Genomic DNA, 23,395 nt, shown 5'->3' on the forward strand with positions numbered 1-23,395 from the left:
TGGCAAATAGTTACATAAATAAACTACTTGGAAATATATATTTTTTTTCAATTTTCTTTACTGGAATTTCCAAATTGCAAACAAGTAGAAATCACAGATATTGTTCCAATTTCAAAATATATATATCTATATATAAATTATTTTTTTTTTTGCCTCGGTAGAGTTTAGAATTCCATGGGGCTTTTTTAAGGAGCAATCCAAGCTGGGCTGAACAAACCATTCTGCTCAGCGGTGAACTCAAATAGCGCTTAAATCCCCATGGTGCAATGAGCTGTGTTGTGCCATTTGCATGTGGAGCAGCCACAGCATCTGATAGCTCCTTCAAGGATGTGTGGAAGAGCACCCTTTAAGATGAGAGGATAAGGTTTACATGTGTCCTGCATATAAATAATTTTAACAACAACTTTTCCCTGCACGTTTTTTTTTAATATATATATCAAAGACAATGATCAGAGCCTGGGAAGCACAATATTAACTTCTGCTTTTAATAAAAGGTAAATACAGAAACAAAATGCAAATGAAAAAAAATTGGTAAATCTGCCACAAATGTTCTGAGATCTGGTAAACATTTCATTTCTGGATTGTATAAAAATACAACAGCTGACAAAGATGTTCATTATGGGGAAGACTGAGTGTGGAGGGCTGAGCAAAAATGTAACTGAAAGGTTTTTATAAAGACTCCCAGTTTGAAAGCCTGTTGAACAAAACAAAATAGCATGGATGTCTCCACTTTGAAGTGAACTAAACAGTGTAAGTGCATTTTTTTTGTCCAGGTATCTAGAATTTTACCTAATTCTTAAACAGCTGCTTTGTTTGTTTGTTTGTTTGTTTGTTTGTTTGTTTCCTATCAGGTTCGGAAATAATCCCTGCCTTCAAAAATTCTAGGTCTAAAGGGAAGAATTCCCTTTTTTGCCTATATCCCAGCTTTGTTTGGCAGCACTGTCATTCAGCATCCTCTGATGATACTTGTGGAAGGGGGAGGGCTGCATCATTTAATGCCTCCTGCTGGGGTTGCTGTTTATATTACAGTGTACTGGAGCAGATCAGCTAAGTTTTGTCCATGAGAAAGGCTACACATGGCATGACAGAGCTAGCTAGGTACTGTGCGATGCACATAGCAACTGATCCAGAAAAGCGAATAAACCAATGTGCAAATGAATGCACATGGGCATGAGGCATGGGAGCAGTCCCCACTGCAGCTTAAGGAGCAATTTTTGTGCCTAAAAAGCACACAGAGTGTATGTTTAGTGAACCATGTCACATTCTTGTTACAGGCTTAAAATTCCAAAGTAAAATGTGTAGACAAGCCTTGTGCGGGAGCCTATTTAAGGAAATTGTCTCTGAGTCCTGGAGCCATCTGTGATATAAAAGTGTACTGCACGGACTCCTTGAATAAAAGGATTCACTGCCAGGGCTTGTTGGAAGTCTCAGTCAGAGATGCTTTTCATACAGCAGGCATATAGATCTTTCACATGATGAATCAGATTTACTAAGACCGTCTGCTGTTTGGAAGTGATTTCAGGCCTGAAGAATGTCTCAGTGGAGGCCTGATTTGATTCGGGGAGGGGAGCGGGGGTCACATGCTGCTGAAGTGGACTATATGTTCTTCTGGGCCGACCTCTAGAAATAATAACAAGGAAGAACCAGTTCAAGGGCTGTAGGCTAGTGCCACTCGGAAACTAATTGCAGCTCTGTTGTGCACAGCACTGAGGTTTCCCTCTTAGGCTGCAGCACTGATTTAGCTGGTATGTTAATACGGAAGTCTAAATTAAATCAGGCTTGTGTCAGTGCTATCGAAGAGGCACATTCACTTAGCCCTGCAGTTTTATAAAATGCAAAGAAAGAAAACCATATGGCAGATTAGGGCAAATTGCTTTAAAATTGTGGCTGAGAGCCAACGCAGAGAGAGCGAGCCTGAGAGAGTGTTCACGTCTGTTTGAAATATGCCCACTTTCACTCTGCTGCTTTACACGCTTGAAAGTGGAAGGCTCATTTCCCTGTGACTTGAAATGTATTAAATACTCCTCATGTCCTAATGAAAGTAATGTGTCCAGTGTTTGTGGAAGTTACAATCAAAACTTGTTTTTTCTTTTTAAATTGGGATTGCACTGCCTTGTACTGCTGAAGGCTGAATAAAAGAACTTCGTGCAAACCCAGGAGCATCAAGGGGTGAATGGACACATGTAATAAGCAACACTTAGTAGACAGTCCTGGCTATTACTACTGCATATATAGTGCAACAGTGACTACAAGATTTATGTAGGAACTGAGATCATGTAGCACTATAAATATAATAATGATCCCTGTCCCAAAGAGCTTTCAATGAAGTTATATTATCTGAACCATATGAAACTGTAACAAGGAAATGAAACAGGATGGACAATAAAGAAATAAATGGCACTTTGAAAATATCTTTAATTTAAATAACCTAAAACAATGTCCTATAATTTGCTTATTCAGAATAAGAAGAAAAAAAAAAAACACTTTGCATTTTCTTTGTAAGAGTTTGGCTTTCTTCCACAGTTCTCTCAGTCAGTGGGTTGACTTTCTGTGGACTCCCCATGGATGCCAGGAACCAGGACAAGGTAGGCTCCTGAGGAGCTAACACTGCAATGTATATCAGTGCATGAGTACTGAAATGCACAGTGATCACAGAGAGAGCATCTGAGACACCAGCAGTGCTCACCGCAGTGGCCAGCATTACCCTCCAAGTTGCCAGGATGGCTTTCCTGTCTTCACCAGGATCCTCTGCATGAAAAGGCTCCTCTCTATCCCATGGGTCCTAAACCCTTCTCCCCCAGCAGCTTCAGGGGCTATGAGTCTGGACCAGTGCAGATAATTTTTCTGAAGCCTCCTCTCCTTGAAGTGCAGTCAGGACTGTCCAGCCTGTGGCCACGAGGGCTATTACACCCATCCCTGGACAGTGAGGGTTCACCTTGCACCAGCTCCATGAGTGACTCCACCAGCTGCCCCCCTACTTTCACAACACAGTGTGGCCACCCTACAAGCCTCCCCCAAACCCGCACACAGCTCTGTTCTCTGAGCTTCAAAAAACTCTTGGTCTAACTGCTGAAATGCTCTTAGAGGCCTACGTCGTGTGCACTAGGCCGTACCGGGCTGAGCTGCCAGTGTGGAGCACCCAGCAGAGCGCCGTTGTTTCCATAGCAACCCTCTGTGCACATTGATAGTCTCTTACTTACTTACAGCCTTCATTAGATTTAACATTCAAAGAGACGTTGATTAAAACATGACATTCCTAACACACCGAAAAAAATACATTTTCTACAAAACCCTATTATAGGGCATAGATAAACTCGTTGATGTCCAAATTAGTTAATAGAACTTTTCAGATGACATTGGAACAGACCACAAAAAGGATAAATTCACATAAAGATTAATGTCTAAGTGAATCTCTCACAAACACAGCAGTGCAAACTGGACAAGTGTGGTACATGGGTCTATCAGGGACATCTCAGGTAAAGCAAGTCTGCTGAACCTAAATTTAACCTGAAATGATCTCATTTAAACCTTTCCCAGTACTGGTCTTAAAAAGTACCAAGGTACAATAGAACAAAGATGTTTCTGTATCTGGGGAGGCAGCAGTATCTTGGAGGACCAAGGGTGTCTCTTTACCCTGAAAAATTTCAATTCCTCAGCTACCTGGATCTTGCTGGGGACTAGGACCTTTATATGGTGGACTTAATTCTATGATAGAAATTGCTGTGCAAAAAGGCTCTGAGTTTCCAGCTTTGATTCCCTGCTCCTGCAAAATGTCTGTTCACCAGCTGCAATTCCACGACTTTCTGCTCTTCACCTATTATCCTACAGTACAAGGACTGTTTTCATTCTTCATTCTTACCTTTGGGCTAAAAAGCTCCACTAGTTATCTCCCTGATCCTGGACTCTGCTCCATAGAGACCCTATGGAAGTAAGACTGCCCTAGTCTGGGAGGGGACAGAGCTGTGCATGAGAAACTCAAGGCAATAGCACAGAATGGGTTCACAGAATGATACGACTAGCATCTTGGTACCATAGCTGAAAAAAGTAATAAAATGTACTGTTATAGTACAATATATACCTAGAATAAGCAGAAGTATCATGGTACCGGTGCATTGTTAATTTCTAGTTCAACCCCATAATTATATTTATTTCCATCTACCTCCTGCTTCTGCCTATGTGTAAGTACAGGTGAGAAATACATGGATTTTACAAAATTGTAAAACCATCTCCCACCCAAGGTAATGCATTTGCACAGCCTTTAAAGCAGAACACAGTCATAAGTCTGGCTGGACTCTAAGGGGTCATCTAGCCCACTGTTCCTCAACTCTTTTTAACCCTACTTCCAGATAACCTGTTTGAAATTATGCCAAGGATCATCTAGTACAGTACTGCCATGATGGTTTTCATTTATATGTGAATAAAATACCGCTACCCTGGGAAGAGTCTACAGTGACTTTTATTTTTCCCCATTTTGTTTTCTTACTTGCATGCCTGGAAATATATGTATGTGCATTTATATTTAAAAGCTTTTGAAGTTGCTTCAAAACAATTGTGAAATCACCTTGTGATGTCTTACAGATCACCAAATGGTCCACAGATCGCAGTCTAAAAAACATTCAGCTACATTTGATGTCTATATTGGAAGGAGATGAATTGCACCTTAAGGCTATCTCTACTCTAACAAATTAAACATGGCCAGGAAACAGTCTGGGCATTGGCCCTCAATCACCCCTACCATAAAATTGCTAGAGCAGTTTCTGGTGCAGCTTTGGCTTGCACCAAACATCGCTTTACCAAATAACTGCTGAACACAGCTCAGGGGGCAGCATGGATGAGGAGCCATCCCCAGTACTAAGTTTCCAGGTGGTTGTTCTGGTTTGGAGGATAAGGGGAACTGTAGGCATTGACCTAGTCAGAATGATCCAGTTTGGCCTCATTGTGAGGGAATAAACCTGGTACAGTTTCTTTTCAGAAACATAGAATCATAATCATATGGGTTGGAAGGGAGCTCTGGAGATGATCAAGTCCAACCTCCTGCAAAGAGCAGGTTCCCTACAGTAGGTTGAACAGGAAAGTGTCCAGCCATGTCTTGAATGTCTCCAGAGAAGGAAACTCCACAATCTCCCTGGGCAGCCTGTTCCAGTGCTCTGTGACCCTCACTGTAAAGCAGTTCTTAAGCATGTTTGTGTGGAACTTCCTGTGTTCCAGTTTTTGACCATTGCCCCTTGTCCTATTGCTGCATACCACTGACAAGAGCCTGGCCCTGTCCATTTGCCTCCCACACTTTAGATATTTATAACATTTATCTCATATTTTAATTGACATGGTAGACAATTAAACATGGTCAGATGCTATACTATCTGCCCATTGTTAGAAGGTGCCACCACATTTTATCCTGTCACCTGCCACTACAGAATCAGAAAATTTCGTTAACAGCTAAATCTCAGTGGTAATGTCTCCACCAGATACCATGGCCTCCATCTGTCATATTGTTTCCATTAGACATCATCTTCCCTTCCTTCAGTAGGTTTAACTAAACATTTCTTTCATGAGATTTAGGAGTTGATGGGTGTACCAGAAAAGTTAGTAAGACCTTTATGGGAATTCATTTTAGGTCTATTAAACAAACAAACAAACAAACAAACAAAAACCATGATAGTCTAGGCTACTAACACAGGAACACAGGCTTTCAGTGTACTCATGGAGGGTGGTGATCTCCTCCAGTGATTCCTGCCAGATGAAGTAGACATTTGTGAGATACAGAAATATTCACTCTAAGGAGCAACAGACACTCCCAGTTGTCACAAATGGACACAAAGCCATATTTTCAGGTGAAATAAATTTCAATCATGTAGTATACATTTCAAATAGAAATAGTCAAAAGGAATTTCAGAGAGGAAGTGAATAACTGAAACAGAACAGAATATTTAAGAAAGCAATGCTATCAAGGCTGCAATGATTTTCCCCATACATATTTGGCTTTGATTTAAGCTAAAAGCTGTACGATTTATCTCCATAGCAATGAAAGATAAACTTATTTAAAAGACTGAGAAAAAAAATGGATTTGAATCATAACTGTCTTCAGCATTCTCATAAAAAAGGGGATGATAACAACATTTACATCTTTCTACACTTTGAGCAATTCACTCTTTCCAGCATTAGTTGTTTACAGCAAGGAGTCTGTCTATGTATTTGTTCACTGGACAGTGCAATAGTGTCTTCATGGTTGGCTGTTCCCCAAGGTGCTACCATAAACAGCTACAAATAAATAACAACCTGTGCTTTGTCTCTCTGTGTTTTGCTTAGCTAACAATACCTTAACTTAGATTTTTCCTTAGGAAGATTTTCTATGATCACACAAAACTCACAGGGGAAAAAAAAGAAAGTCCGTAACTCAATACTTGCTCAGATTTCCATCTGCTCCCAAATCACTGCTTTATATCTTGAATACATCTCCTGTGTTGCCTTTATTTTGTAATTGAGCAGAAACAAGATTTATCCAATTGCCAGATTAGTCCTGTGCATAGCATGCACATAGTTCAAGAGCCCTTATCAAGTTTTGGAGCAGTTTATCTCGGAGAGTTCAAATGGTTACCATTCATTATGCTGCATCTGTATTCTCCCAGAATACAAAGGACTCATGAGTTTCAGTACAAACCAACACACAATCTTTCTTGGTTAAGAAAAAATGTACTTTTTGTTGATATTTTCCAATGGAACTGAATGAGGAAAAGAAAACAGGACTTGGGCAGATGGTCGGGACAGGCTGAATGCTGCTTATTCTGCTTCAGAACATCCGTCAGACACATTGCCAGGAGCAGTCCTTGCTGAGAAATGGTGTTTCTGTGCTATTTCTCAAACATTATTTTCAAATCTTAGAATTCTTGATCTAACCTGTGAAAATGCCAAAGTCTGAGCTTGGTAAGGCTTCTCACCCTCAGTGACACTCAGTGGCTGGAGGCTGGGCTGCCTTACCATAGACATGGGCAGCAGAGAGGCCATGGCCAAGAGCAGGAGCTCTGTTCAGTGGCAAGTGAGCTCATTCAGCATGCCAGCTGATCCAGTCCTAGAGACTTGATGCTTGCAGCCTTTCTTTTGCACCGAACCCAAAAGCAGTGCAGGCATGAGTGAGCTCTGCCCAGGGCAGGAGGGTTGTGAAAATGGGCTCAGCTGTGAAGTACCAACTCTCTGATATTGCAATGAATGTCACCAGGGGGAAATCATCATTGCAGGAGTCTGTAAGCCATGTCCCTCCATTATATCTGGTTTGAATATATTTGAATAATTTTAGAAAGCAATTCATTTCAGCAGTAGACAGTACAACATAGTCAATAAACAATAACACTATGCTTTTCAGACCTATTAATTGTACTCAGAGACTGAAATAAAACACAAGGATTGCCAGTTCTAGCAGTGCTGAGCTGTTTCCATTTTCACAGGGCCAGCTCATATATATAAAGGTGATGGACACGCTGTTGAACCCAGCACTCACCTTTTCCCCTCCCAGTTTCTCTCTGGGAGCGATCACTTGCTTTTTCTTTTTGCATTCCCACTCTTTCTTTTATGCCTGCCGCAGGCTGTCAGTGAGGCACTTGACCTCCCTCCAAGGGCACAGGTATATGTGGTTTCCTGTGCAGCTGGTGCCAACACTGCTGCTTCGTGGATCACTTGACAGGGGAAATCCCGAGAGCTGGCCAGCTGGCACCATCTTTGCTGAAAACGAAAACTGTCGTCTCAAACTTTTAAGCCCCTATCTGGAGACTCGTAAATGCTACGCTCTTGTGCCGGCTAAGATAGCATGCGTAACAACATGCAGCTTGCTTGAGTTCACTTGGCGAGAGAAGGGGCAAATGCTTTCCAGGGAAGTGTGCCACAGATGTAAAAGGCTGTGCATAATGTATTTTCATTGAAGCAACCTGGATTTACCAGTAACATTTCTGTCTGAACTAGTTTTGCATGTGGTTGTTATGAGAAAAAAATTACTTTAAAAGGAAGAGATTTGAGAAAATAAAATATTGTTTTTCTGTTTATTTCAGCCTGTTTATTTCCTGAATTTGGCAGCTTTTTCTATATCGTCAGCAATGTAGTTTCCTAAATCCTCACAGGATTATTTTCTCCTATTGTCTGTTTGAGTCTTTCACATAGAAACAGGAAAGAGAAAAATGTTTTTATTTCTTAAAAAAAAAATGTTCAAAGCTTGCAAAATACAAACAGCAAATTGTTGTTATTCTTGTCCTTCTTCCTCTCCTTCCTATAACCTATTACATTTTTATCACATTACATCTGCAGACTTTGTCTACATTTTATCCGCCATGCTGATATAGCTGTCTAGGTGAAGCTATGCTAGTATAATCCCCAGTGTAAACAGCTTTGCTCTACTTTAAGCATGGCTTTTCAATTTAACTTAAACCTCTTCTTAAGAGGCATAAACAGACCAAAAAAGCCACTCTGATATTGGATTAAGACTGATCACTTTGAGGTTTATTTGTATCCTACTCTCAAAACCTTTTGCATATAGACCAGACCATATCTGAAGCTCTTTGAGAGAAACCGTGTAAGTTTATACCACCTTCTTTGGCCAAGTATAAGCTTGCATTTGTCCATTTTCTGAGAAGAAACTATCTAACCATATTATATGATGTTTAGCCCAAGCTAATAAACATCACTGAGGCACAGAGCTTAATTGATTGTAAGTGTGAAAGCAGATATATATATTTTTCTAATCCTCTTGGAGTAAACACAATTAATGCTATTCATGATATAAAATATAGACATACCTGAAATCCCTAATTGATAGCTACAACAATCTTTAAAGGAACATCATCAGAGCAGAAAACTCTATGAGTTATAGCAGAAGATCCTTATGTCTAGCAGTAATTTATATCTCCTTGGAAATTGTGGACATAAAGCCATAGCATACAAGCACAGGACTCTGTACTGGACCTGATTCGAGTTCAGTGCACGTTGGATGCATCTGACTTCTTGGATTTGCTGTGCTCAAGTGCAACTGTCTACTAAGTCCAGTGTGGCTTACAAAAGACCTGATGCTTTTGAAGTAGCTAATGTTGCAACTCAGGCTGCACAGACCTGCTCCTGGGATGCTGGCAGCTTTGGGTAATTGGCTGAAATGTACCGGCTCTGGCTTCTGCTGCTCTCCACTCCTATTTTGCTCAAGTGTAAGTAACTACATAAACATATAAACAGTTCTGTTGGCCAGATTCACTAGAAAACTGTGCCGACTTCATGCTGTTCCGGAATAAAAGGATATAGAACATACCCATGATATCTGAGCTGCAGGTACACCTCTAATTATTGGTGAAAATAGGTCCAGAAAACATAGCAGAACCAAGTCATATACTCACTGTTTCTTTTGTATCCTAGCAAAATTCTTTTTTTTTTTTCTCAATAACATCCTGAACTGCCACATTTATTTATTCATTTATTTATTTATTTATTTATTTATTTATTTATTTATTTTATTTTTGGCCTGAAAGCAGCAGGCCACTGTTTAAGTAACTGGGTAACTTAAGAGCTTGTCTCCTTGAAGGACCTGCAAGGACAAGCTACTGACTGTTTTCTGCCTGCTGCAAATGTACTTATTTACAAGTCACTCACCCCTGGCTTTTGTTTGACATCCCCGATAGAGTGGGACAACAGTTCTTGGAAAAGAAGTAGACTGCTGAATATATTCCAAATATTAAAGGTGGAAGAAGTTTTATTTCTCCTCAGTCAAGACTACCAGGGAATTTGAACACAGAAAGTAAAACATAGCAAAGATCATAGCTTCTCTGCATGTGACCATGTGACAAAGCCTGGAAACTGAAACACAACCAATGTCTAGCTGTGGATATATACATTAAAATACATACTTGCTATACATGAAAATCTACATGTGATTCTGTGTGTTTTTACATGTATGTGTATAATTTTTAATATGCATTGTAGCTAGAGACGAAATTGGCTTTCAAAGCTGGGCTTAGAGCTGGCTAGCTAATCCAATATGTTAGGGTACGATGTTTGTATGAAAGGTCTCTTCGCACGGAGCTGCCCTCCTAGTTCACAGGCTGTTTAGCCTTGATGACTTGGAAGAAATATGTTGTCGGCTGGATGCCTTGTCCTGTGCACAGCAGACGAAGCATTCTTCAGTTGTATCAAGGCTGCTTTTCTCCGCTGGGATTTAACAAGCTCGCGTGTTCACCCCAGGCATGAGTGAATAACCTGATTTTCAACCTATATGTTGTGTTGTATGTCAGGACGGTTCTTCCTTACAGATCTGCTCCTTCTTTCATTCACAGAAAACTTTCATTAATTTCAGCAGGACTGGGCTATGCTTTCAGTCCTGTGAGATAACTAAAATGACAATAAGGTAGCTTACTGCTGAAGTGTAATTACCATATCTATGACAAACGTTTTTAGCATATGACCCAGCATACCATATTTGGGCCTTGAGACAAAAACAGTGATCAGTTCTTTATAATGCATTATCTAACAGGGAGTAGAGATATGATAGATTTTAGGCACCAATGATATGGAGAGGTAACAACCTTTAATTAGGCTTCCCTTTGTTCACCTCATGTTTAACGAAGCAGCAAATTCACAGTTCAGTAGCAAATGAGAGCTAATCAAAAGAATAATACTCATTTGTTTAACTTGTGCTCATGTCTTTTTCAGATGAAAATCTTTTATTATTATTTGCTTTTCACTTCTTTCACAAGAAGAAGAATAGATCTCGTAGATAAAAAGCCCCAAAACAAGTGTTCAGAACTGGCACCCTCTCAAAGCTTTCAGACTGAGAAAATCTTGTCTAAGATGTTGGAACCTCTTTGGTCTTTGTTTTCTGTGAGAAAAAGAAAGGGCCATTACCTTGTCCGATTATAAATCAACTGTTTTATTCCCTTAAAACAACTGGTTTGTATGCCATCTCCAGTGCAAGGTGACATAAAGAGGAAATATCTCTTCATGTGGCCAAGTGTCCCCTGCATGCTAGGGACCCAGCTGACAGCAAGCGTAAGCAACGCTGTTAGGAGAAAGAAAGCCACTACCTTCTCTCTCACAAAACACAACTTTCCTGCATCCTGGAAATATCAAAATGCTTTAACGGTCTCTCAGGACGATAACAGTGAGCCTACAAGAGCACTGCATATGGCATTCAGACATTCTGGGAATTTCTTTGGCATTCAGGTGGTACTAAACTAAACCACAAAATGACTTTTTTCCTATTCTAATGTTGCCCCTAACTACAGCTGAATATATGGATGAGGGCTTTTCACAACTTTGTATATGTTTCAGCAACCAGTTCTTTCAATTGCTGATTCTTACTAAGTATGCCCTTTTACCTTCTCTGTAAGAAATGAGAAGAATGCTATTTAGGATATTCTTATGTATAGAGTATCTAGTTACCTCAATAGCTCAAGCTCATTTTCAACTTTGGGATGTCTTACTTAACCCTCTCCACATTTGGTAAATATTCCACCAAACTATGTGTTTGTGTATGCAAAACCATGGTAAATCAAGTTAAATTTGTGGGATGTTTATGGTGGTATAACTGAAAAATAGAATCTATTCCTTCACGTGTAAGTAACACTGTTAAAAGAAAAAAAATCGTGAAAATTGCTTAGAAATTGCTTTCTGACTTAAAATATCTATCATGGAGTTGCTTCTTGTTGCTTCTTGTTCAACACTGTAATATTCACAGCACAAAGGAAATGTATGGGAAGCAAAAGAGAACAGAAGAGTGGTTTACAGGAGCTGCTTTCAAAGCAGTTCTTACTATGTGCATCACCAGAGAAAGTTGCTGTTTTGAGTCAGCTCTGCATACTTTTAAGTGGTGATTGTATAGTTTTCTGAGCTCCATAGGTCTCTTTGAGCATAAATATCCTTTCTTAGGGACTAAACATGTGCATGTGCTCTTCTTGGCTCATTAGGCTGAGTTCTTGACTGGGGAAAAATATTCAGTGATGGCATCATTTAAATACCGTAGGCTGGAGAGCTTTGAAATGAGAATTCACTCAGAGTAGACAACACAGATTTGTAACCTTCCTTATCCCCTTTTTATGGAAATGAAGCACAATGGTGACTCAAAATAATTAACACTAGAAAGTGAGGACTGATTTCCAGTTAAGAAGCATGTGTTGATTCAGACCCGCTATTTTTTTTCTTTGGGATTTCTTAGATTCACATTTATATTGTTGTAACTGCTATACTTAAGCTATACTCTTTGTGGCCTTGTTTCCTAAAGGTGGACATTTTCTTAAAATAAATAAAGAAATAGATAAGAGATTTCTAAGAACATGATTGCAGCTTAAGAGATATATTTCCCTTTAATGGTAATTGAATTTAAGCTCTGAGTATATAAGTGTTTAACTGAATTTGGGGAAATGGCACATACATCTGGAGAAGCTTCTTATCTATGAGGGTTGTGCTTGAATTATAGTAAAAGTTGTAAGCTTGTGACATTTAACTGTATTGGGTTTATGTGGCAAGGGTTTGGTAGCAGGGGGCTGCAGGGGTGGCCTCTCTGAGCACAGCCCAGCAGCTGCCCCATGTCAGATCAGAGCCAGCTCCACACAGCTCCAAAAGGGACCTGCTGCTGCCCAGAGCCAAGCCAGGGAGCGACGCTGGTTGGGCCTCTGGGAGAGCAGACTGAAGAAAGGGGAAAAAACTGCTGCACAACAGCAGCTGGGAGAGAGGAGTGAGAAAGTGTGAGAGACCCAGCCCTGCAGGACCCCAAGGTCAGTGCAGCAGGAGGGCAGGAGGTGCTCCAGGCACGCAGCAGCAGTTCCCCTGCGGCCTGTGGAGAGGCCCCTGGTGGAGCAGGCTGTCCCCCTGCAGCCCAGGGGTCCCACACGGAGCAGATCACGCTGCAGCCCGTGGAGGAGCCCCCGGTGGGGCAGGTGGATGTGGCCTGGAGGAGGCTGCGGCCCATGGAGAGCCCCCGCAGGAGCAGGCCCCGGGCCGGAGCTGCAGCCCGTGGAGAGGAGCCCACGCAGGAGCAGGGGGTCTGGGGGGAGCTGCCGCCCGTGGGGGACCCGTGCTGGAGCAGTTTGCTCCTGGGGGATGGACCCCGTGGTACGGAGCTATGTGGGAGCAGTTCTTGAAGAGCTGCTGCCTGTGGGCAGCTCCCTCAGGCTCAGTTCGGGAAGGACGGCATCCCGTGGGAGGGACCCCACGTGGAGCAGGGGCAGAGAGTGACCGTGAAGAAGCGTCAGAGGCCCACCACAGCCCCCATCCCCCCATTCCCTGTGACGCTGGGGGCAAGGAGGTGGAAGAGAGTGAATGGGGGAAAGGTGGTTTTAGTTTGCTTTTAGTTTAGAAACTACCACATTAATGTAAGACCAGCCAATATTACAGAAAACACATGGGAGAGGTGATCGTTACATTTTAGATGACTTAACAGACCTCTTCCACTCCTGCTGTCTATGATTCCATTATTTTTAGTATTCCCGTGAAATAGCTATAGTACTAGAAAGCTATTCTCCGCCTCAGCCTTTCTTTAAAATATTCCCTCAGGACACAATTCTCTCTGCCAAGAGGGACGAGGGCTTGCAGTATCAGTGCTACCAGGGGCAAACAGAGTGACAAGACACATTTAAGCTCACCAACCTGGCAAGCAAGAACCCAGACCTCATTAACGACATGGCATTGGCACATCTGAAAACAAGCCACTGCATTACTGATCACTGAGCCAACCCCTGACTGTTCAGACCCATAAGCCCTACTGCCTCCATACAGAAGCGCTTAAAGTCTTCATTACTGTGGTACCCCTGTACCATGAGTTATGTTCATTTCCTGATACTGTGCAAGGGTATTATGAACATCAGTTTGAGCCAGTTTTACTATCTTCAAATATTATTTAATCTAAGTCTTGAAAAAATGTATATTTAAGATAATACATATGCCACAAAGTTCCCTCTGAAAAAACAGCAGTTTGTTTTCATGCCACAGCCTAAAAGGGAAACACTATCTCTCCCCGCCCCCAACCCCAACCCCAAACTCATTTCATTGCATTTTATGTCCTTTGTGCTGCTTTAGGGCAGGTTCTTGTAGAAAGAAACTATTGAACTGTTATGTTTCTAGACAGTAACTTCCCATTGCCACAGCCTGCCTGGTCCATCAACCAGACCATAGGGAGTGTGATGAGCAGGGCAAGACAGGACAGAGCTCCTGCTGTAGAGCTCCTGTTGTGTTTCTGATAGAGAACAGAAGATGGCCTGAGTCATGTAATTCAAAGTGGAGAGTCCATAGCTAACATTCCCATGTCCCTTTTGCACCCCACATACAATGGAGCCACAGTTTATCCTGTGATGAATATAAAAACTGGAATAAACAGGTCAATCTTGTTTATAAAGTATTTGAGGACATTGCAAGGGGAAAGTGTGACAAAATGGAAAAGAGCAGAATCTGTTTCATCCTGTATGTGTGCATAAATGTGAAGATGCATCAGAGGACTGACAATGTTGGTGTTAACAAACATTAGATTAGATTAGCATACAAAGACTTATGTCTTTCTTCTGGCCAGCAGAACAAGATCCCGTAAAGACAGGAAAACACAGTGACAGAAGGCTGCATAAACCTCTGCCAGGTGTTCTTCCTACACCCAGGTACCTGTGGAATGCTTTTTTTCCACTTTCACAATGCCACCCTCAGTAATCCTTCTTCCCATTAGCCCTCTGTAAGGGTGGCAGTACAGAGATGCAAGCCAGCCCCAGACAGCACTGCTAGCATGACTTACTGCAGATGACAATAAAACATAGACCTATAGACTTGGGCAGAGAATTATACCACAGAGATTTCCCAACCTTGCACACCCAAATTACACCTTTTTCCCCTAGAACTGAGAGAAAATTGCTTTGAAACAGCAGAATGACTTGGAAGGGTTAGCTCTTTTCTTAACTGCAATTTGCTTTGTCAAACCTCCTGCTTTGCAGCAGGATTGTCATACCAGGCACTGTCATAACAAGTTGAGTTTGAAATGTGAGGTTTCTTCTAGGCCAGGTGTGTAGCTGAAGAGATGTTTGCCCTGAAGACAAATCTGAAGACAGAAAAGGAAAAAGTCAACCAAGCAGATCCATTTTCTTATGAATAATCAATTTTAAAAGCCGTTTATTAATTAATGTAATGAAAAAATCATTTAAAAAACTGGTTGTTTCTTATTTCAACCACTTCTACAATTAAAAAGGTGAAAACAGTAATTATATGGATATTTCATTTATTAACTAAAAATATGCAGCTCATGCCAATCACCCATCTCTACCTAACTCTCAATATTGCAAGCAAGCCATGCCTGACAGCCATTTGTAACTGAGCTGTCTTTATTTGCAGTTCCACATATATTGCTACGGAATTAGCCAGGCTACAGAATTTCCAGGCTTAAATTTCAGCAATTAAACACCCAAGCTTTACCTGAATCTACTCAGCTTCTGAATTTAAAAGGTATCGGCTTTTATTGCAAAGATCATAAATGTCGGATTCCACCAATACCGTTTTTGCTTAGAGACCTCCTGGCCCAGTACCGACCCCCTGTAACCCCAGCTGGCTGGCACACTTTCATAACATCATGAGCTGAGTTTAGCACATCTGCTGGCACAGGGGGTTACCATAAAACTGCTGCCAGACCCTTTCTGAGAGCTACCCACACAACAAAGTGTCATGTTAGCGTGTGACCAAAGGGAGGATGTGGCAGTATTAACTACACAAATACCTCCTTAATGAAATAAAACCTGAAATCTGTCACCAGTTTCTGAGAATTAAGCTTTCAAGGAAAACCTCTTAGCAGGTTCATTTCAAGACATCTACTCACAGCAAAAGGACATTGATAGTATCTCCTCGAACTAAGAGTGAGTGTTTCCATATACACTCTTATCATATCAAAAGTACATCATGATACATACTGGGTCATGTGGTCAGCCAGCAACTCATGTAAAAGGAGCTATGAGGAGGTATGACCAAGTTCACAAGTGAAATGCCTTTGCTTTCATTATCACAAATGTAATAATGCAACTATCCAATTTAAAAAAAAAAAAAAAAGAAAAAGAAAAAACAAAGCAACATTTGATGCAACAGGAAAAGATTTATCTAATCAAATATTTAATCTGCACACATCAAAGTATTACACGCATGCACTACGCTTCTTATATTCTGTAATCATTTATGCTCTGTAAAACTTGACATTTAGAAAATAACTAACCTCTGTTATCCAGCCACAGGCACTTCACCAGTCATGAAAGGAGGAAGTTCACCAAGACTGAAATTAGTGAGACCAGGAGCAATACATGTGACAGGAAATGTATTAATGGCCAGAGATCTGGATAAATTTCAGTTTTACAAGTATCACTACATTTCCATTATGATGCCTTCAATGCCGTAGTCACATCAGCAGATAAAACATAATTAAGCATGGCACAAGGTTTAAATTTGAAACAATTCATACTTCTTCCTTGGACTGTCCTAAACAGGCATGAAAAACAATAAAATGCATGCTGTCCTTTTGCACTTCTTAAAAAATTGTAAGCTTCATTTTCATGAATAACATCTCAGCTTTTCCATGGGACACTTTTGTATTATGTTACATTTACTTGGGTAATAAGTTCCATATCTAGCACTACTCACACTTGGATTCCTGGTCTATGAGTTAGTATTTATTTTGAAGTGAATGCATTTTAGTTCCTCTGTTGCTCGTTAACTTCTTCATTTGGGGAAAACTGTTTTCACTAGACCTGTTCTTTGCATAGGCAGCTCTCTCAGTCACAGTAAGCTTGCTTTGACTTCATTTAGCACAAAGGACTTCAGCTATGGAGCTGAAGCTTAACTTCTCATAATGTATCTTTATTAGTTTTGTTCCAAATAGGAGTTACTGTCATCTGCAGGCTAAGTGCTTACGAAAAATGTTTTCTTTGGAAGCATTTTTTAATGGATCACAATATTTTTCCTATACTTGGTTTATATTTCTACTCTCTCTAGAATGGGCTATGTATCTTACGGCCTGTCATAAGAAATCCAGTAATAACTCTTCGTGTGACTGACTGATTGCAAAAGACTCGCAAAGCACAGTAATAATATAGAAAGTAATAATATAGAAAATAAATTTACGAACCTAGATGAATTGAAGGTAATAAAGAACAAAAAGAGTAAGATTATTTGACAAACTCAGCTGACATTCTACAATGCAATGTTGCTGTTCTGCTGTTCTGCTGTACTTTTATTTTTATTTCACAGTTGTCTTCATTCTCCTGTTATTTGTGGATCAGGCACATGGTAAGATGGCTGCTAGCGATCATATGTCTAATTTTCAGTATTATATTCTCACAGATTGCAGGATAAGAATTTGCAAACTGAGCTGTTTGTCTTTAAAAGCGTCCCTAGTTACAGGTTATTTAGTGTGATGATAGCTTCAGCCTACTTGTAGCCTCTGTCGGCATACGTTCCTGACTAGCGGCAGATTATGTTATGCTCTGCATTATGCTACGGCAGAAGAGCTACCTAATTTTCCCCTCCTGCTCTCCCTCCACAGCTGTCCGATCTATATAAAAATGATGAGGAAACAATGACCCAGTTGCAGTCTTCTCACGGTGTGACCAGCAGTGCTGGCAGAAAGAAAATCCTGAGTATGGAACCTACTGACAGAGGGTACAATTTGTTTTGTAATATGGCCAATTTGCTGTCAGCCTTTGCATTAGGAATCTGTTTCTGAATATCTGGGTATAGTTGCCTGCTCGTCAGAAACTAAAAATAATTGCTTTAGGAGAGGGAACAGAATTTGCAAATATTTCTCCTTGACATCTGTGGTCTCGGATGCTACTGTAGCCAAATGGGGACTGTCAATCACCATTTGAAAAGATCCAGAAAATAACAGAGTTAAACCAACTCTTTTTTTTTTTTTTTTTTCATTCTGAAAAGCAGTATCATAGCTGGCTAAATAAGGTCTATACTGAAGGAGAGGGGAGGGGAAGAGGGAGCATGTGCTTGTGTTGTAACATGACTCCTTACTCATCAGATGGCACCCATCATCATCACAACCACAGCCTTTCAGTGTGCTGGAATAAACTAATTATCTCACTGACAACTCAGGTTTTAATCCCCATTTGTAAGCATTTGTCATGAGCCTTGGTCAGCCAGTTTTTAAAGATTGCCATGAATTATATATTGCTCCCTTTTTAAGGCTGCCTAAATAAGGACAATTACAATGCCCTGGAATGGGTTTCAATAAACACATTTGTGCTGGCTGCTGCCAGACAATGCGAATAGGACAAAGCTTTTTACAGTGCTAATTGTAGACTTCTAATATTCACTTCTTTTAGAGCTGAAGACTTTATTCAATGCCCATGAAAATATGCAGGGAAAGATCCTCATCGTAATGTGAATCAATGGAGCCACACTTTTGAAAGGGTAAGATACTGGCCCCATGGAATTTATTGACTTCAGTAGAGTGCATCCAAGTTTACATCTCCCTTCATTCTTCTGCTCTGAATGTGCATTATATACACTTACTGGAGAGCAAATGAAAGCCAGGCTTCATCCTCCTTATCTCCAGGCACTTAACTGGGATGTTTCTAGGACCCTGGCTAGGACCCTTCAGTATCCTCAGTAAGGGAGTAGGTGATATTTGTCCTCAAAGACCTGGACAGGTGGAACAAAGGGCAGAACCAGTGGTAATGAATAAGATTGAAGGAGAATTAAAAGAAAAAAGAAAAGAAAAAGGGAAAATATCTTTGCAGTAAAAATTACTGTGGAATATGTGCCTGATGGAGTGATGTCTATGCTATCCAATAGTTACAGTCATTACATGATGCAGGGCATCATGGCAAAGAAAAAAAATATCTTATAATTAAGTAACTAAATGAAACAGTCCAAAATTCCCTCATTTTTCTAGTATCTGCTCAGATTGCACTGTACTATATGCTGTTAACAAATCAGTGAGGCAGTTTTCTTTATGGTATGCTTTGATACTTAATATATATCTTCGGGAAATACCTTCAGGAAAAGAGCTATTTTCTCCCTTGTCCACATTGTTTTGCAAATTAACAGCTTGAGCCAGATTCATCACTGGTGAAATTTTATTCACTTCAGGTGCATTAAATGGAGATACAATGCAAAGCAATTGGCTTAGGGGCTTTACATTCCAGATCTTCAGCAATCTTTCCATGTAGCACATGCTTTCTATGTGTTTAACACATATTTTTAGACACCTGGAAGGATAAACAAATAGTAGGCACAAGCTGCAGGTAAAGGCTGCAGCAGATTAAAGTGACATTAATTATCTGGGCATTACTTCCAACAAATCATCAATGTTCAGAAACAAAGGCTGTTCTGTATTTATACACTAATTTTGCATGACTGTTTCAGTGTTAAAAGTACCATTGCTTTTCTGGTTGCCTACCCAAGCTATCTATGTGACACTAAGTACTTTTAGTGAAAAAATATTCTAGTATATACAAAGCAGAAACAGTTAAACAAAAAAGAAGCGAATATCTTAACACTCCTTGCCATTCTAACATTTTTTCAGGTTGGAACAGGTTCTTCCTATTCACCTCTTAGCTGCTGTCAAGGGTAAGTGTTCTTTTCATTCAGTATCAGGTAACATGAAGGTATTTACATGTTTTTTATCCAGTCAGCTTTGATAAACAGACTATTTTATGGTATTCTCTTCTGTCCTTGAATATTTTTACAGTTATTTTCTATACTGCTTCCAGTTGTTCCTCATCTCTTTTGAAAATGTACACATCAAAAGTCTATCTACTTCATTTTTTTTTTCCTCAGAGGGAAAAGAAATTGGGGGGTAGTTACATCTATTGATCAGGGTCATTTGCAGAGATGTCAAGTCCCTGAAAAGGAAGTCCCTGTCTGTAGTCCCTGGTTACCTATTCACACATCTTTCTAAAAGTTCATGTTTAACCATATGTTAGTTACAGTCTATAAATCTGTTTCATGCTTTCTATGATACAGCTCTCCCTGTGCTCTCAATGCCTTCCCCATTCCAAGTTACACTTCAAATTCCCTACTCCCAGATGATTTTATTCTTATTATTCATGATTTAAGTTGTTAATACTCATACTGTGAGTGTAAGTTGAGTTGGGTTACTGATGCATCTAGACAGATAGATGCTTGAGGGAGAGTGTAGAGTTGAAGGGGATGTTCAGAGTGTCATTCTATGTGACTGGCAAAGATGGTAGAGATCAGGAAAGGTAGTATCTGTGAGGATTTATTTGTTAGGAGTGGTGATGGCGGGCAGGGAAATACATGTTTTGCTTCGTCCGTACTGAATGTGATTTGTCAGAGGAGTACACATTAAAAAATGTGAGAGAGAAGGCAAAATTTCAATTTGCACAGAAAGGTTGTATCTGCAGTAATGCATAATGCAGGCACAGTTCAGTACCTGGAACTCATCCGCCCACAATGTCAACTGGCTCAGCAGTTGCTGCCAGGATTTTGACCTTGCCACTACTCCAGAAAATGGCCTGGGAACTAGCAGAGGTCAGGGACCACTCCCAAAGAGCATTTTAGATGAAACCATCCTGGCCTGAAAGGAAATTTAACATCATGGAAGTGGCTGATGACAGCTGGCCTTAAAAATAGTGTATTTTGTTTGTTGGTTTGTTTTTACAGATATAGCTAAGGAATTGTGTTTGGAGTAGACTGGTGCATTTATGAATACAGAGAACTTATAAGACATTTGGCAGCCAAAAGGCAGCCAAACCTCCCTGAGTCAATGAAATTATCCAACAATGAGATGCAGGGTGACCAGAGAAACCAAAGAGAGACAAGAAAATCTTCAGAGATCTTCAGACTGAATACTGACATTAGAAACATTTTAGCATGGGACAGCCTTCTAAGCAGTTTCCACAAGTTTGCATGACTGTACTCTTCACATCAGTAGTTTTCAGGGCACCCTTTATTTTGCTAGATGGAAATCTCGTCAGTAGTGATTTTGTCAGCTTCCAAGACATTGATGGAAATGTTGAAAAGCAGGATATATAAAGCAGAAATAGACACCTGTATGACTATTCTCTATTGACAGCTATTTTTGTGATCTGTCAGTTAGCCATCTCTTAATCTGCCATTATGCTTTACTGTTATTGTATGGTACTGTGTACTTTGAATAAGTGTCAAGCAACATGAAGCCATTCACCCTACACGGGTCCAAATAAAGCTACACAACTGTTTTCTCAAACAATCATAGTCTTCTCGAAGTATCACTTCAAATTCTTTGAGAAAAACTACTTTTCAGAAAACGATCTTCACCAACTATAGTCCTTATCTTTCACTCTTTTCCAGCTGAATCTTATGTCAGCGGTGTCACTCCCTCTCACCCAGGATTTGTATCACTATCCAGCCTGTGGTTACTCAAGTATTCCTACTTGCCTTTAATAAATAGTAGTATTACACTAACACTTTAATAGTTTCATGAAGTTGTAGCAGTTTTTCTGGAAGTTACAAGGAAAAAGCATCACGCAAGATATATGAGGAACCAATTATTCAAGAACTCTTTGATGTAAGAAAAAAAAATATCAAAAAGACTACCCCTAGAATATGTTGTTTGATACTCTTTTTGGTTTCCATTTGGCTGGTGGGTGAATAAAGGACTTAATCTTTCTTAAATGATTCAGACTCATGGTTCACCTTTCCAAATTTAGAAAAGAAGTATATACAGAGCAATTCTGCATTTTCTTTATCATTAATACTTTGATCATGTCCAAGTGCTTTAGCATTTGAAATTCCAGTTCTTACTGCTTTTCATCCAGGTTGCTAGTTTTACTACACAATGGTTGGTCTCCTCCTTATCACATCAATATATTTTGGTCATATCTCCTTCAATTTGACTCTACGTTGTATTTGTATTCTAATGAGATTTGACACCCTAGTTGTGACTTGAAGAGCATCCTGTTTTTACAACTCTTTCCCACTGGAAAATCATCCAGCACTCTAAACTGAAAACTTCTATCGCACAAGCAAAGTTTTCTGCCTCCTCCCTCTACTTGTTCACTTTCCAAGGTCCCAGCAGCATTGCACTGTATTTTTTACAGATTAAAAATCTTGAGATAATCCACTGTCAGAAACACATGAAAAGGTCAGAATTATTAGAAAAGCAACTATGTGATGGTTTGAAGCAAAAGACAGAACAGATGCTGATCTACAGAGGTAAAAACCTTCAAAAGTAAATATTAGATACTTAAGTAGTGACCCTAAGACACGTTCATTACACAATTAGATTGCATGCATGGTATCTGAATAGCAGAATGTGCAATCTAATTGGTATAGACCGGAATTACATTGCTCTTTCATGTTTAAGAAACATGCCAGGTAAGCAGAAAACACTAGCTCCCTTTTTTACCTTTGTTTTGGTTAGCAGATTCATTGACATTTTCCTAAATGGGAAATGGACCAGGGTTGTATTTGAACACATGGTTTCCTTTCTGGTTGTGAGTACTATCGCCATGACCAAGCTCATTCAGCTTTTTGCAGCTGTGAGAAAATTGTAAAAAAACATTTTTCCTATAGGAAAACAAAACAAAATAAGAACAACATTAAAAAAAAGCACCCTAGTTCATTGCTGAATAACAAGGAGATAGATCTCCATGCTGTGCTAATGTTTTGACTTCCCTGGTATCTGAAATACTTCTGAAAATGTTTTCAGGAATCTGACATGAGGTGCCAGCAAAACTGGCTCTGCCAGCGGTTGTGTTTATAATCGACGAAAGTCAGCAAGATTGCATGAGTTTCAATGATTGGAGAATAAAACTTCACATATATATCATGAGTGCTCAAAAGTTACAGAACATTTAAAATCCATTAGCTACAATTATCTTACTTGATAATTTCTACATGCATAAACAGAAAGTAAATATTTTTAAGGATTTTTTTTTTCTTTCTGATTGTCTTAATGTTGCAAAATTTAAAATCTGTAATTGTTGGTGGGGGGGGTGCTGATACATTCCAGACTGTGAGCTGTTGTTGCCCCCAAAGGCAAAGTTCTTCTATAAGCTTCAGCATCTCTAGGACCTTTTTTCCCCCCAAACAAAAATGCCAGAGACATCGAAGTGAGATACCATAAAGGTGACAAATTTGATGTTATCTGAATTGCTAGGAAACTGTTCAGAATGCAAAAATCTTCACAAGGTATACGTTTCAGCCCTTACATTTCTATACTTGTTGCATGAATTGTTAGGATATAAGATGATAATAAGCTAATTTAAAAGCTTATCCGAACACAGTATCTTGATCCTGAAAGTTAGCTGCATGTCTCATCAAATTTCCTCTGCCTTCTTTTCCAAAATTATTGAAATGAGAATAGTATATTGTAATATGTTGAACATCTGATCACAGCAGATTACCTCATATTAAGAGAAGCACAAAACAACATTTTTTTTTCTGCTTGGGAGGGCTTTTTTAATGCTTGTAT

At 39.9% G+C, this 23,395-nt stretch overlaps 1 long non-coding RNA gene across 7 annotated transcripts in view; it reads right to left on the minus strand.

The window, feature by feature from the left end:
- Positions 1-6,727: 6,727 nt before the first annotated feature.
- LOC106030738 (uncharacterized) overlaps positions 6,728-23,395 on the minus strand; it is a 42,166-nt gene continuing 25,498 nt past the window's right edge. For 2 of the 7 annotated variants that reach the window (XR_010830636.1, XR_010830633.1), the window contains 4 exons: positions 22,328-22,488; positions 18,970-19,184; positions 16,187-18,615; positions 14,942-15,031 (listed from right to left, as the gene is read on the minus strand). This is a non-coding gene — a long non-coding RNA (uncharacterized lncRNA). Of the gene's footprint in view, positions 10,838-14,941; positions 15,032-16,186; positions 19,185-22,327; positions 22,489-23,395 lie in introns of those variants that run through there. The other 5 variants (XR_010830635.1, XR_001203922.3, XR_010830634.1 and 2 more) reach the window with 5 other exon arrangements.

Source organism: Anser cygnoides, chromosome 3, assembly GCF_040182565.1.
Source record: "Anser cygnoides isolate HZ-2024a breed goose chromosome 3, Taihu_goose_T2T_genome, whole genome shotgun sequence".
Lineage (NCBI taxonomy): Eukaryota > Metazoa > Chordata > Aves > Anseriformes > Anatidae > Anser > Anser cygnoides.